This window comes from Ursus americanus, unplaced genomic scaffold, assembly GCF_024610735.1.
Source record: "Ursus americanus isolate L20-20 unplaced genomic scaffold, mUrsAme1.1.p SCAF_199, whole genome shotgun sequence".
Classification (NCBI taxonomy): Eukaryota; Metazoa; Chordata; class Mammalia; order Carnivora; family Ursidae; genus Ursus; species Ursus americanus.
In genome coordinates this window covers 26,690-43,451 of record NW_028273781.1, presented here as the reverse complement: position 1 = coordinate 43,451, position 16,762 = coordinate 26,690, and the positions used below count along the sequence as shown (strand labels likewise).

At 38.2% G+C, this 16,762-nt stretch overlaps 1 long non-coding RNA gene across 1 annotated transcript in view; it reads right to left on the bottom strand.

The window, feature by feature from the left end:
* LOC148106608 (uncharacterized) overlaps nt 1-16,762 on the bottom strand; it is a 35,113-nt gene that overhangs the window by 13,989 nt on the left and 4,362 nt on the right. The gene's annotated exons all lie outside the window — the stretch shown is intronic.

Below are 16,762 nucleotides of genomic sequence, written 5' to 3'. Positions count from 1 at the left end.
TTAAAAGCATGTGAAAGGCATGCCTGGTACCTGGAGAAATCTACGCAGAAAGACATGAAGAGCCTAGCACCCATGACTCAGAAAGCCATGGGTGCAAAAAAATTACAGTCTGTTCCTATTAAGTGTCCTGGCAAATCATTACAGTGACAGGTTCAGAGAAATACAAACAACCCAAAGTCAGTATGTGGCAACCCATCAAGCAAATAACTTTACAGCCTAGCCTCAGTGAACCAATCAAATTCAGTGACCAAAAAGGAGGTGGGCTTACAGAGCTAATAATTAATGCCATTTGGCTAATCTGTAGGATCATGCTACCTTGACCCTTTAACATTTACTAAGCCATGGTGCTCAAAGTGTGCATCAGAATCAACTGGAGGGCTTCCCAGACACCACCGCCAGAGTTTCTGATTGAGGAGGTCTAGAGGGGGCCTGGGCACTTGCATTCCTAACATGTTCCCAGGTGATGCTGATGCTACAAGTCTGAGGAACCATACTTTGAGAACAACTAAAGCATGAGTGCCCATGTTAAGGAATCCCCTAGGACTACAGAATCCGCTAGAGGTCTTGTGTAATCTAGACAGCAATATACTGCCTGAATAGACAAAAGAAAAATAAAGTAAAATTTGAGACTTGTGACTTTGCTCAGGGGTATTTCTAAAGGAATACTGTAATTCTTTGCCATTCAAAGAGAAATTAAAACTTTGATAACTCAAAAAATTACAGTGAAACCAGAAAAGATCTCATTTTAAAATTCAATGTGCTCTTTTTCCAATGTAAAACATTTAAATTTAACAGTGAAATTGAAAGCACCTTTCTATTTGTAGAGTAAAAAACGAAATGCTCAATCATATCCCATTTAGAGAACAGATGCTTAACTGATGTTTTAGTAGACTCAGAGAAATGAGTCACTCACAAAAGGAGTTTTCATCTTAAGCCACAGTGATCACTCAATAAACACTGTTGACTGGAATCAATCTCATATACTGTGTGTGTGTGTGTGTCTCCGTGTGCATGCCTCCCTCCCCCCAAAAAAGGGCAAAAGTCAAGAGAAGCAGGAGATTCCAGTTTCATCACTCCATCAACTTGGCAATGTGACACAAAATTTAGAGACCAATTTTAATTTTCACACATTTTCTGTGCAACATTTTAGGGAATGGGCTTCTAATATTCAGAACATACAGAAGGGGGAATGAAGCATGAGAGACTATGGACTCTGAGAAACAAACTGAGGGCTTCAGAGGGGAGGGGGGTGGGGGAATGGGATAGGCTGGTGATGGGTAGTAAGGAGGGCACGTATTGCATGGTGCACTGGGTGTTATACGCAACTAATGAATCACTGAACCTTACATCAAAAACCAGGGATGTACTGTATGGTGACTAACATATAATTAAAAAAAAATGAACATATTTACAAAGCATCTACTCCATGAGGTGCAGACCCTAATGTCAGGGATTCCATACTTAACAGAATAAAGTTCCTGTCCCCATGAACCTTTTATTAGGGAAAGATAGATAATACATGAATAAATAAATAATGTCATTTTAGACAGTGCTAAGTGATAGATTCTGTTGGAAACCGAACCCAGATATGGGAGACAGAGTAATCACAACGGCCGGACATATAGAGACCTCCTTTAGATAGGATGAGTAGGAAAGGCCTCTCTCAGAAGGTACCTTTGAGCTAAGATTTAAATGAAGAAGAATCATGAAGATGCGGGAAAGAGCAATCCCAAACTGAAGAAAGAGCAAGTGCAGAGGCCTTAAGATGGGAATGAGACTGGTATTCCAAGTTCACGTGCTTGGAGACTATTAAGCAAGGAGGGAAAGTAATAGGAGGAAGGCAGGGGTTGGACCCCGGCTTCTGGTCTAAGTGCAAGGGTAAGTACTGCTCAGCTTTAAGCAAGGAAAATGACACAATCAGATTTGTGTTTGAAAACAGTCACAACTGTAGGGGCGCCTGGGTGGTGCAGTCAGTTCAGCGTCTGACTCTTGGTTTCAGCTCAGGTCTGATCTCAGGGTCTTGGGATCAAGCCCCACATCAGCCTCCAAACTCAGCATGCAGTCGGCTTGAGATTCTCTCTCCCTCTACCATTGCTCCTCCCCACTGTGCTCGCTCTCTCTCTCACTGAAATAAATGAATCTTTGGGAAAGAAAGAAAGAAAGAAAGAAGAAAAGAAAAGAAAAGAAAAGAAAAGAAAAGAAAAGAGAAGAAAAGAAAAGAAAAAGAAAAAGAAAAGAAAGAAGAAGGAAGGAAGGAAAGAAGGAAGGAAGGAAGGAAAATGGTCACATTCGTAAAATGTTTCAGTGAGTAAAGGGGCTTTTTTTCTTTTTTATATAAGCTTATTCAAGTCAGCCCTTTTTAAACTAAGTTGAAGACATCTATTTTCTCAGCTCCCCCAAAGTGGTAAGGATTTTATTCTAATCTCATCCAACCTCCCAGAAGCCCCACTTGCAAAGTGTTGGTACAGCACTCTCTAATCTGCATTGGCTTTCAGTTCTTAATTCTCAGAACTTACTCTCAGTTCAGCTTCAGAAGAACCAGCTGAGAGGTCTATACAGTACCTTCACATAATGGCACAGACGGCACTTTTTCCAGGGACAAGCCATTTCTTTTTCCAGTCTAAACCCTCAGGCTCACCTTCAAGATTACAGCCCACCTTACACTCCCGGGATCCTCCCACCATAATAAAATGCAGTCTCTTGCTGGCATGGATCACCACTGCACTTAGCTCCATGTCTACCCACATCTCAGCTTCCTTGGCTGCCACTTTCCCTCCACTATGGACACTCTATTCATTCGACTGAGGCCCAGCCCACCTCCCTCCTCACCCTCAGAGCCCCTGACTCTTAAGACATTCATAACTCACTCACAGTTTAGCACTTAATTCTATGCTGTCTTCTCTATTTTTCCATGTTTAAGTTCCTAGAGGATAGAAAACATTTCTTCTTTTCTGTATATTTGAGGCAATATAATTTCATGCACAGATGCTAAAATCAGGATCTGAGTTTGGATTCTAGCTCCTCCATTTACTATCTATATCTGTATCTCTTTCTCTTTTAGTTTCTTCACCTGTAAAATCATCTCTCAGAGCCCTGTAAGAACTAACTGAATTAATACACTTAAACAACCTCGAATGCCTGATACACAGTAAGAGCTCAAAAAAGCCTAGCTCACATAGTAGGTACTTAAATTCTTGGTAAGTTGAATGAATGCATGATAAATGCTATCATGATAAACTTGTTAAATGAATGCATGATAAACTTGTTAAATCAATCACACCCCAGTTTAAACAAACTGAGAAATCTGGAAAAATAGAAGAGCCCTGGGGATTTAAGATGTAATATCAATAAGTGGAATAAATTCTTCCCAGCTGCCATCACTAACAGTCTAATGAAAGAAATACTGAACTACTACTACAACTACAAAAAAAAAAAAAAAAAAAAAATCAGAGGTCACCGCTTTTTAAAAAAAAGGTGTAGCACTGTAGGAATAAGAAGTGACACAGTAAAGGTAAAATAAACACTATATATGAGCAAAAATGCCTTTCAATTTTAATACAGTTCTATATTTGTTGAAGAACTTATTGTGAGCATGGCCCTCTACTAGGCATAGAATGGAAATCAAACAGAAGTAAAACAATTCCTATCCTTACAGTCCATACAGCATAATGGAGGGAAGTTAGGGACAGGGGCAAAGAGAATATGATTTACCCAAATGACTCTAAGATAAATATAAACAAAATAAAAATTGCTTTTATTAAATAACTTTAGCAGACCCTCTAAATGTCAATTTCAGGACCACCCCAGAAAGAACCTCTAAGAAAGACAACCCAGGGGCGCCTGGGTGACTCAATCGTTAAGCGTCTGACTTCGGTTCAGGGCGTGATCCCAAGGTCCTGGGATCGAGCCCCGCATCGGGCTCCTCTGCTGGGAGCCTGCTTTTTCCTCTCCCAAGCCCCCTGCTTGTGTTCCCTCTCGCGCTGTCTCTCTGTCAAATAAATAAATAAAATCTGTAAAAAAAAAGAAAAAGGAAAAATGAAATACAACCCAAACCCTTGTGCTTAGCACTGTGTAACTCAGTACAGACAAGGTCCTAGTATTTACTCAAGTTTATTGGCCTCATTTGTCTATAAATACTGCAAACAACAGAATAAACTGTCATTGATTTTAACCAGTTCTAGCACCTCAGGAATAAGCCCATTTAGGGACTGGCCCAAAGTATCCTGATAGATTGGAATCATCCTTAAAATTTCGTCCAGGCATTTGCCTAGGTTTTCTAGGGCTTTTCAGTATCATGACAGTTATATATCACTGGTTTAAAAGCCTGCCTTTGTTTTAGGAATCTCTAACACGAGTAATTAAGTCTGCACCCCAGCCGGCTGTAATCTGAGCAGCCTTCAATGTGTTTCACTTGTTACATTAACACGTAATCGGTGTAAATTGGCATTACTTGTTGCTTTGAAGCCTCTTCAAATAAGCCTCTGTCTGTTGTCTATCTCACATGATTTTTTTTTCCATATCCTGCTCTGTCAGTCTGCAGTGTGATATCTGTGTTCATATCCACCGCTCACTCAAAAGACGTTTTAATATCTTAAATGGGTGGGGTTCCTAAAATATGTGAAGAGACAGCATACAGGGCCCTTTTAATTTTCTCTTCAACGTTTATGCAAATCTCAAGTAGCAGCATTTGAGAGAGAAGAAGTCTGAGTTTATGCCCTAGGAACTTGGCTACAGCTGGCTGCTGTTGCTTCAGGCACATGGTGTTTGGAAGGGGCTCAGTAAAAACAACAAAGCAAGGTTTTCTAAAATGACTGCTTGCATTATTACCAAAAGTAAGAGAGTTGAGGGCAGGCAGAGAGACATCAGGGATTTGCAATAATTCTCATAGCACCCTGTGATTTCAAACAACAAACTTCCACTAATTTTTTTACTCCATTTTTGGGGATCAAGCCATGAAAACAAACAAACAAACAGAAGTGCAGAAGCTTCAAATCCCAAGTGGTATATTTAAATAAAAACAAAGTAGAGAAACATCTGTCTTCCTCCTTGAAATTCCTCTTGATTAAAAGGCAAATGAATGCAACAAGGGAGATACCAATTTTATTTTCCTGACAGTGTTACAAGGATTTCTCTGTCCTTTACAGATATCATCTAATAGAAAATGTGTTTCCCACTTAAGAGATGCTGATATCAGACCCATAGAGATTAAGGCATAGGCTACAGAGTTCATAGCAAAATATTACTACTTTTCAACAACAGGTATATCTTGACTAAAGAAAATATAACCAACAAAAACTGAAGTTATAAATAACATAAGGGTGTTTTCGACATTATTAGAATTTTTGTTTTATAAAGATATTTGTCCTACTGAGTTGATGAGTCTAGAATAAGCTTTGATTTAAAAAGTTACGATTTTGTCCTATTTTATACTACTGGATTTATTTATTGCAAAGAGCAAAATTCATCAATATTTGCTGTGCTCTACTGACATATACTATACACTGTGTTATTTCCTTCATTTTTCTGTCTTCTTAAAGAATGCAGAAAATTTTTAATTTGAGTTAAATAAAATGGAAAAATATAAAAACATATTTATAAATCAGATGTGGTAAATTTGTTAATAATCACCTCTACACATACATACATTCTTTCATTTGGAAAATACTTCCCCTCCCTTTCTTATCCATCTCGCTTACTCCCACCTACATTGCAAATCATAGAAAAAAACATTACCTTCCTTAAGAAGCCCTCAGACACCCTCCAATCTGATTTAGATGTTCCTCCTCTGTACTCCCATTACTTCCTAGGCAGATTTAATAAAGTGCTGGCTCACCTGTCTCTCTCCCCTACCTCTGTGTAAATTCTCTAAAGACCGTGATCATAATTGGCTCATCTTTGTATACCCAGGACCTAGCACAGTGCCTGGACCATAGCAGGTATAGTCAATACTCATAAGATATTCACTGAACTATCTTTAACACAAAACCTTTTGACAAAGTCAACAACCACTTTATGTGTTCAGAATTTTCTAAGGCTTCAATTTTAATAAGCATAGTGATACCCAAATGTGACTGTGTCTAATAATTCTGATTTCATTTTGTATAAGCAGTAGAAAAGTAAAATAAGAAGGAAAAAATGGTGCAAATTTCCTGGCCTTTAACAAGGATGAGAAGTTGAGAAAGTGGAACTATACTTTTCTAATCTTCATAAAACTGAAACATATTTGGAAATTCCTGCCTTAAAATTTGCATAAAGATAATACATACTCCCCTACTCTTCCCCATGAATCTTAAGCCATGTCTATTGTGGTTAAGAATTGATTTAAATGGGATGAACAGAAACCAAAATAATTTACATCTAAACGGCAAATGCAGAAAACACAGTAAGAAAAATTTCAAGTGAATGGTAAGCTAAAATCATGTTTTCATTATATAGTACCATTTTCCCCATGAGTAGATGCACTGATACACATCCATAGAAAGCTAAGCGCCGATCTGATCCAAAGTAGCCCCGATGTATTTCTTTTCTATTAAGTATCTAACACTTTGTAAAATGACACTGGCCAAAACAATTACAGGATTTTTATATCCAAAAGGTTCAAGATCTCGGTGTAATAAAACCCAAGACGGAAGAAGCTATATTGGATTTAGAAGTTAAATTATCCTCTATGAAAAGGGAAGAAGCTATACCGAATCTAGAAGTTAAATTATTCTCTATGAAGAAGTTCATTTCTCTATATATAGTGGTCAAAAAAGGCCAATCTGAGGTGATATCCTATTGTCCTCTACCTTCTATCATCTCCTCTATGATCTATCTGTTCTGTTATCAGAAACAAATTCAGCCTGTCCCCAATTTCCTGTGCTTTTAGTAAACGCTCCCTTTTTAAAGCTTTTTAAAGACAATTTTGTTAAGTACAGCTTCATTTTTTTAAAAGCTCTTAATTTTAAATACATGCTTTTAAGTACCCTTGCTGGAAAAGAATTTTATAAATATATATAATCTTCTTGCTACCCACCCAAAATAAACAAAGTGTTCTTTTAGCTTAAATTGTTCAGGAAACTTTTAAAATGGAGTAGACATTTAAAATGGAGTAGACAATTTCTATTATTATTATTTTGGAGGTAGACTCCAAAAAGAAAGAATAAGGGACAAATTATGTTAAAAATAAAAATGGCAAAACCTAAGATTGTTACATTATATAAAATCAAGGAATTAAGGAGGGCACATAATGTAATGAGCCCCTGGGTGTTATGCGCAACTGATGAATCACTGAACTCCACCTCTGAAATTAACAATACACTCTATGTTAATTACTTGAATTTAAATAAAATCAAATTTTTAAAAAATCATAAATAAAAAAATAAAATCAAGGAGACTTCCCAAAACCAAATGGGGAAAAATCCAGAGAACAGCCCCAGATTTCCTCATGAGTATCCTTCCCCACGGCCTTTTTTAAAAACTTTCATTGTAGCAATTAAGGCTAATCCCAAGAATGAGGTCACCAGAAAACCATAAAGTGTCATTGTATGACAAAAAATCTGAGTCCAGCATAAAGCACCATTCCATTCTAGCTAACTGTTCTGAAGCCAGGGCTTGCAAAAACTAAGGTCCTAACACTTGGGTTATTTCTATATTATGTGGGTGACAGAGGTTCTACACCTTCAGCCAAAACCAAACCCTATTCACCTGTGGGCAATATTCAATACAAAACTCACATCACTGAGAACTGTTTGGCTTTTTTTAATTAATTTATTTAGTTTTTACTGTGTTCCACTGACAATTGTTTCAACTCAAGCGCTCAAAAGGCCCTAAACCCTGGGCTCGTACCCAGAATATTCCAGATAAGCACAGAAACAAGTATTGTGAGTAAAATGTCTCAATCTGGAGATGGTAAATGCATATTGTTTCCATTTCCAGAGAACATGTCTGGGACAACAACCCTGGAATAGAAGAAGGTAAACACTAGGAAAATATCAAAATTTTATTAACTACTGAGGGAAGAAAACACGTACTATAGCTCCAAACTTTAATTTTTATTTAGTTTTGTTTTCAATTGCTCCCTTCTTCTCAATTATCTCTTCAAACACACATCAATGCCAATTCACACCAACAGAACTTGGGTCCCAGGGTCAACAGAAAAAGGTAGTAATAACATACACTTAAAGATATTTGATGAAGAGCTGATAATTTCAATGTTTAATCAAGCCTCTTTAAAATTCCTCTCCTGACTCACAAACCTTTCGACTACTCATATTCTTTCTTTACTGTGAATGTAGGTAAGAATTTATCTCTAAGCCTACCTAGATTTCTATGGAATTGTAACAGTCATTTTAACAAAAACAGCCCCACACACTGACAGCCACAACCTGATTTGCAAATGGGCACAGCCTTTCTTGCTCATCCAGTTCTTGCTGGATGAGCAAAGAAAAGCAGCAAAGACAGAAAATTTTGCTTCCTTTAATACAGGACCACATCAGAACTTGAGCATTCCATGTTCGTGTTTTTTAAAACAGAAAGGAAATCTACGTTTCTCCATTTGCAGCAGCACCTGATTTGGCAAACCCAAGATTTATGTTGCCTTCAACGAAAGTTTTCTTCATTCTAGAGAGGCCAAGAGACTTCTCTTGTTTCAGCTTCAGTCCAGAGTTCTCAGAAAGAGCTACAAAAATAATCTAAACCTCAATATATTAAAATAAAATGGGGGGGGTAAATCCTAGAAGGGGTATTGGCTTTCTGGAGCCTGGTCTTCCCCAACTACCATAAAGGAGTCATAAATTCCTAGAGGAATTAAAAAAAAAGAAAGAAAAAAAGCAGATGCCCTAACCTACCACCCATTTCATCTCCCTTGCTGCCACTCCTCCTGCCTGGCAGCCCAAGGGGGTCCAGCAAAAGACAGATTTTGGACTCAGCAATACCTACAACCACGTCTGTCCTACCTAGGTTCAACCCAGCTATGTAATGCTAGGCATATGGTAAATGTTTGGAAAATGTTTTTAAAGCCAAACTGTTGAAAGATCTGGCCAGTTTTCTATCTCTCTAAACAAGTCCCTAATTTCCCACAAAAGAAGACAAAAATAAAATCTGCAAAATGATAGTTTACTCTAGCTTTCTAAGGTCACAAAGACCTGGCAGAGGAGATATTTTCATCTCTTTTGTTTATCACTCTTAAAATACTCTCCTCAGTAAAACTTCATTCCACTTTAGGGACATGGGAGTGATATTCATATAGAACAAGAGGGATTTAGAAAGGGAGTTTTGCCAGTTACACCACTCCAAGCCCAGTGCGAATGTCCTTCCCACCCTCACCTCTTCACATTAACAGGATTAAGTCCTTTGGAAAACCAGTATTAAAGCAAGTAACCCTGAGTTCAAGTAAAGGGACAAAGGATTTAGCTAATGTGGTTATTAGCGTAGTGCTGGTGATTAAATAACATTTCTCCTCCTCCCCACCAAAGCACACATTACCTCATCGAAAATACGAAAACCAAGGCATTGTAATCACTTTGGCTATAAGCCTAAATAGAAGTTACCATGGAAAGTCTCAAATACTTTAAGTTTTATATTAAAAATGTCAAGTGAATCAAGTATCCTCCTCCTCATGTGATCTGGATTTTTGAGTTAAATAGAACAAGTTTATAAATTTGCACACAGTGGGCTTCTGTATGTGCTCTTCCAACTCCACTGAAAATACCCCCAAATCAGCAACCTTCCTACAATACAATATCTTAACCTTAAGGAGTAATTCTAATGATGTGGATTCAGAAAGTAGCCGGTCACATCCGAGGTTAGTTGGCTGGTCGGTGTCCTTCCAGTAAAATGAGAGTAACAAACACCTGCTGTACCTAAAGATGGAGGCAACACATGCTTAGGATTAACATCTCAGCTTCTAGTGGGCAGGGATTTCTAGCTGATTTCCAGCTATGTTCCCCCACCCAAACCTACAAGTATTCTAAGACCAATGTGAACACTGGCCAAACAAATCAGAACCTTAGCTCCCAAAACTCTTGCTTTCTCACCCCTGAGAAGTCTGACCAAAGGCAATGCTACAATAAAAATACCCTCATAGTTTACAAAACATTTTCATACAAATGATTTCATTTGATCCCCACAACAACCCTTTAAGGCATGCAAATTGGTATTAGCACCATTTACAGAAGAGGAAACTGCAACTCAAAGAAATAAGGAACTTGCCCAAAGTCATTCAAGATGGCCAAACCTGTACCAGAACACAAGCCTTTTATCTACCAGTCCAGCATCCTTCCACTCACTACATCTGTTGAAATGCAGTCAAAAAACCTGATGTCCACCCAAACCTGCGAACCTCATTAACAGAATATTCTCATGCAGATAAGCACCCACATACCAGCTATGTACATAAAACACATTTATGCCAAAGACCAGCTAATGGCCACATGCTTGTCAAAAACCAAAACAAGACAGAGTTCCAAGGATAAGAGGGGCCACCAACGCTGTATTTCAGAACCACTCTTCATGCACATGCCCTAACAAGGACATTCATTAGTATCACTCCTACCTCCACAACAAAAGAACCCCACTTTTGAAAACTTGCCAACTCTAGGATTCAATATACTGCTATGTATTATTTCTCAGGAAAAACACAAAAACAAACTACCCTATGAGGTAAAAGAATGGGTGGAATTGTACAGAGTTCTTCCTTTGCAAAATTATAATTAGATACCATTTCTTCTCAATTCAGTGTAGCATCAAGAAGCAAAAGGAAATTCCGAACCAGATCATAAGAATGATCACATCTTATGTTGACAAGATTTTACTCTTAAGAACAGTGACCCTATTAAAAGTCAGTAACCCATCATAATTTGATCAACCTACCCATCATTCAACTGATCGGAAATAAATTCCTCCAAAGAACACATCTGCAGTTAACTTAGTGAAAACTGAACTTCTAAACAGAAAAAGTGTGGCCTGCTAGTCAGAGAAGGCATGTAATAACTAATGTGGTAAACCAAGAATGCCATAAGACACAGAATATTTTCTTCATCTGGTCTGCTTCTCTCCTAATTAAAGGAAATCAACTGAGACGGAAAAAAAGACAAAAACTCACCTTCCCAAACCAAGGAATACAGTATCCAGACACATACCCTTAATCATTTTGGATCCCGTTTAAGGAAACCTCAAACATCTCACAGCACTATTTTTCCACAAGTCTCAGAACACCACACTCTTGTCTTCCAAAGTCAAAAGGATAAATTTCATCATTACAGTTTGGTATAATGTTCCAGAAAATACCACCCTATTTCACGTCCATACCACTAAAAAACTTGGGAAAATAATGACATGTTAAAATAGATTACTTTTCTGTATCTCTCACAACATTTTTTTAAAGGACATCTGACACCATATACGAACCCTGGTCTATGAATGGTAGATGAATTTGAAATAAAACTTTAAAATACAATTGGTCTATAATAAATAATATACTTTCCACAAATAAATATTCCATCAAAATTCAGAAAATCAAATGATATAAATCTAAGGAGAAAATGGAGTTTTGAAAAGTGTCGGGCAAAAAGAAAACCAGCTATAATTGAGAAAGAAAGGAAATGGGCAACTTCTTTTTTTGCACGTAAGCCCCATTTATGAAACAAGAGCTGTCTTTGCTCAGCTGGAGGAAAACCACAGGACTTGGAATAACTCACTTAATGTACTGTCCCTCCTTATGTTAAAATGACACTGTTGACTCACCCTCAGTAGGACATGTGCTTGGTTTAACTCGTTTTTCCAGTAACAGTAACTAAGCAAGCTGCTCTAATATTCTAATGATTTGCATCCTCACAACTGAAAAAATATTTGGAAATATCTATATATATAGAATACATGTCCCTGAGTTTGTCTGGCTCTGCTGTGTAGCCAAAATGAGTTTTATTCCTCTCTAATTTGCTCTGCACTCTCTCCACAAATGATGACCAGTGTTATTCCTTTTTACTTCGTTACGAAAATGAAATTTCTTCTAATTACCAAAATAATCTTTCACTGCATTTACTCAGTATATCTTTGTCTTAACTAATCCCCACAGTCCTGGGCTTCCAAAGTCAGAAATGAAATGAACGAATTTATTTTCTTTACTTCTGATTACAAGTCCTGCTCAACTTTGGGTGATACTGTAGAAGGCCTACAACAATTCAACAACCATTGCGTGTTACCAATACATTTACCAGCAGCTCCACAGCAAAGTGTGGTATACTGTCCATTGTACCGCTGTCATTTCTAGTTTGCTCTCCAGTTAAGACTGAAGGAATTTTTTTAAAAATCAGCAAACATTTACCAAGCCCTAATACAGAGTATGAGGTTAATCAGTATAATGGTGGGAGGGAAGTCTTAATGACATCAAACAAGGGTTTTGTACCAACACAGACCAAGAAAGGGAAAGTTGTAGGGTACCTAGCTGGATCCATCCATGGAATATGAGATTCTTCATCTCCAAGTCGTGAGTTCAAGGCCCACGCTGGGAATAAGAGTTTACTTTAAAAAACAAAAGCAAAAAAATTTTAACTGGAAGAAAAGGGGGGTTGTTCATTTTCCTTAGATCAAAACCAGCATTCTTTCTCAAGGATTCAACTTAATTCATGTACATCCTCCATTCTCACATAATCCACCCTGGAAAGAAAGCCTTTTTTTTTTTTTAATTCAATTAGCCAACTTATAATACATCATTAGTTTCAGATGCAGTGTTCAATAATTTATCAGTTGCATAGAACACCCAGTGCTCATCATGTCACATGCCCTCCTTAATGTCCATCACCCAAAGATAGCATTTTAATTCAAAACTTACATTCAAAAACTATTTTCTAGAGGGACATTAGAAATATTGAGAGTAAAAAATCTATTTAATGAAAGAACCAATAGCTTTGACATTAAACTCTTCAATTTTCATTCTGTACCAGTGGTCTGCAAAATGAGATGTGTATATCCCATAAGTAGAGGGGTGCACGACGATCCCATGGGGCACAAGAAGCACTTTAAGACTGTCTAAATATTTACAGTCTAAAAAACACATAACTAAGCTTTACTAAGAGTTAACATACGCATGTATGGTTTAATAGTTGTACATGTATATAATTCGAAAATATTTATTTACCTAGTTGGAGGAGGGGGTCCATGCTCAAAAAAACTCTTTCTCTTGGGGCATACATTTTATTAAAAGTTTGGAGGTTTTTGCTTTACCCCTGCATTTCATGAAATAGGACACACATAGCCCTGCGGGTACGCAGCATTTGAGGGAAAAAGCAAACAAACTGGAGAAAATGCAAAGATAAACCTGGTACATGTTCCTGGTGCCTCTATTTCATTCCCTGTAGGGTAAATGACAGTCACTCCTTCCTGTGACCAGGTGCTTTGGAAGACAACATTGGTGAACATGTCTTAGAATGAAAGGGGCCACCGAATGATAACCTAGGCACCCTGCCCACTCCCTATCATCTAGCCATCTGACTGAAGGCCAAGCACCTCACTCCTCCAGGCCTTTTAGGCTCCTTCTCTCTTGAATTTTATGATACACAGTTAAGATTTTCATCTCATCCCTACCTACTTCTACCTGTCATTTTTTTTAAGAAGAATGTATTAGCCTCTCCTTCCCACCAATCTCCATCCCTGCCGCCCTCCTGATGAGGCCTTGACTTTGCACATCCTCAGCTTCCATGGACCATTGCTAAGATACACAAAGGGCACTTGCTGAAAGGGTCTGTAAGCATTCTCAAGTTATTTCCAAGTGTCTCCCATTACTCTTGGACAGACCGTTAAGCCCCTTGATATAAAGTGTTGGGGCAGCATTCTCTAGAACGACCGACATATATCACCACCTGATCATGCTGACAATCCACAGCCCTGCCCCTGATGCAAACCAGCAATGCACTGATTAAAGGGTTAAAGTATTAGGTACCTAAATTGCCACATAATGAAGGTATATATTCTAGAAAAAAAAAGAAAGAAAAGAAGAGAAAAGAAAAGAAAAGAAGAAAAGAAAAGAAAAGAAAAGAAAAGAAAAGAAAAGAAAAGAAAAGAAAAGAAAAGCAAAGCTGAAACCATGCCTAGGTAAGCCAGGCTATGAGAAAAATAGCCCTGAATTCGACAAGAACAAAATGAGGAACTGGGGACAGCATAGAGAAGTGTTAACTCATGCTGGTAGGACGCCCCCTCTCACTCCAAACCGCCGAATTCATGTCCCAGCCACGGCCATGCCAAAATTATTAGTAATTACATGAGTTAACATATGAAACACGCTTAGAGCCTGGTACTGTTAGTTAATATCATCATCCTCATTCTACCAAGTATACAACTAACAGGAGAAATGTTACATCTTCATCTGCACGCTTTGGGGGTTTCATGGCAGAATTTTCACCTATTCAGAACAGATGGACATTCAACTTCCCTTTTCAAGTTTTGTCAGCATCTCTAAAGGTTCCGTGGCATATTTCCATCACGTGAAAAGATAACACTCAATTCCCAGGCAATATAGTGCCCTTTTAAGGAAGTGGCATCATGTGAGAAAGGAAGCAGTGAACCAGGGGCTAAAACTCAAGTATCTTGTCTTGGTACTGCCACTGACTACTCTGTGCCCTTGAAAAATTACTTATTTTTCTAAGGCTTAAATTTTCTAATCTTTTTTTTTAAATGATGACCTATGGTCCCACAGCAGTAGTTTGCAAACATTTTTTACTGTGATCTACAGTAAGAAATAAAGTATTTTAAGTCAGAACTCAATATTCACACATATACATACTCAGAAAAAATTTCAAAAAGCAATGCTTATCCTATGTGATATTTTCTATTCAGTTCCAACCCCCACCCCCGCCCCGGTGCTGCCTGAGACCTACACCAAATCGGTTTCATGACCCACTAGCGGTCACAATCTGCAGTTTAAAAACCCTGGACTACAGCATGGTAGTAAAGAGTATGGCCTTGCAATCAGACAGACCTAGCTCCACCTATAACTACACTGTTTCTAACACAGAACAAGCACTCAATAAAAAGTGGTGGTGATGATTAGTAATATCAATGTCATTATTACTAAATTCAAAGATTCCAAAAGAAAGTAAAATAAGTAGAAGGGAGCTAAGAAAAAGAACAGGCTCACCTGCAAGCATCAATGAGCAGCAGGACTGATATCAAGTTAATTCCAACCTATGCTCATGGAAGTTCCACAAACAAAGGGATTTTTGTGTGCTTTCTTCACAGTATCCCCCAACAACTATAACAGTGGCTGACACATGGCGGACACTCACGTACTTGTTGGATGAATTAATTAATACATCTGGAAGCTCACCTCTGTGCACTGGAAGAGCTGTGAAAAGATCCCAGCCAAGCTTGCATAGCTCTCTTTGCCCCAAAACTCAAACACCTGATGTTGCTCTAAGCCAATGGTTCTCAAAGTATAATTTCCAAAACAGCAGCAGCAGCATCTGGGAACTTGTCAGAAATGCAAATTATCAGGTCCCACTGAAGGCCTACAGAATCAGAAACTCGAGGGGTGGGCCCTGGGCCCAGGAATCTGTGTTCTCATAAACCTTCCAAATGCCCACTCAAGTTTGAAAACCATTACTCCAAACTGTGATGACTTGGAACCTTATAGCAATCCCAGAGAGCTACATGTGCAACCAAAAGGACTCCTGCAAAGTTCATTAGTCATAGGAACCAGTTACTCATCTAGTTCAACCAGGACTCCTTAGAGCCAGCTACAATCTCCAAGGAAATCCCCTAGAATGGCTTCTTCTCTTTTGCTTCTCCTCAGCTCACCACTAGGAGCCTAAACTAGACAACCAAAACAAAACAAAACGAAAACCTCTGAAACGATTACTTTAACATTCAGCACAAGGCCTAACTCTTAGAAGGAATATAAAACCTACTCCCTAAATGTTCTCTTACCTAAGTACATTCCCTGGGCTTACTGTGCCCCATTCCGAGACTTCTGGACCACAGGCTTGGGGTGATTTCTGAAAAATCTACATTCGTTCTCAAAAGGTAAAACTAGGTCTCACAGCCAGTCTGCACACAGCAACTCTGGCACTGAAGTTGTACGATACTGTTGTACCAATACTCATCTTGCATTTGGCCAATTGCCGAAATCAATGAGCACTAGTTAAGCATCCATTTTGTGTACAAACACATGCTTCAGAAAGAAGTTAATCAAATACTAGAACCCCAAAATTAAAGTTTATAATGTGTTAAGAAATCAAAGAACACATTTGTATCACTAGATTGAGTCTGTTCCTTCAGAAAGACATGGAAAAGCTCACTAATTTCTATAAAACCTTAATTTTCCAAAAGGTAACTTAGAAGCCATGCAGTGCCATCAGACTCTAGTTAGAAATAATAAGATCTGGAGATAACACAATGATATTTGTGGCTGGAGAATATAACTATCTTCTTTCCACTCTGGAAAGGGCTGCTAACATACTTTCCAAAAGGCAAGCAAATACCTTTTAAAAACTGAAAGATTCCATATTTCTGCCAATAAAATAATGATCCAGTTATACGCCAAGGAAGAGAATAAAGACCTGGCTTTGATTCTCCAGCCAGTCCTGGGACTTGACAGCGTGACTTTTGAATAGGTCTCAGAGGGTCTCTCTTGCAGTCTCCAGAAATGAACACATAGTATTCTAAAAGATACAGTGCACTTGAAAGTGCTTTGAAAACTATTACATATTATCTTCTCAACATGCAAATTTATTCCTGTGAACCGATTCCTCCCCTCCCACTCACAGTGACCAAAATGACTTATATTAGA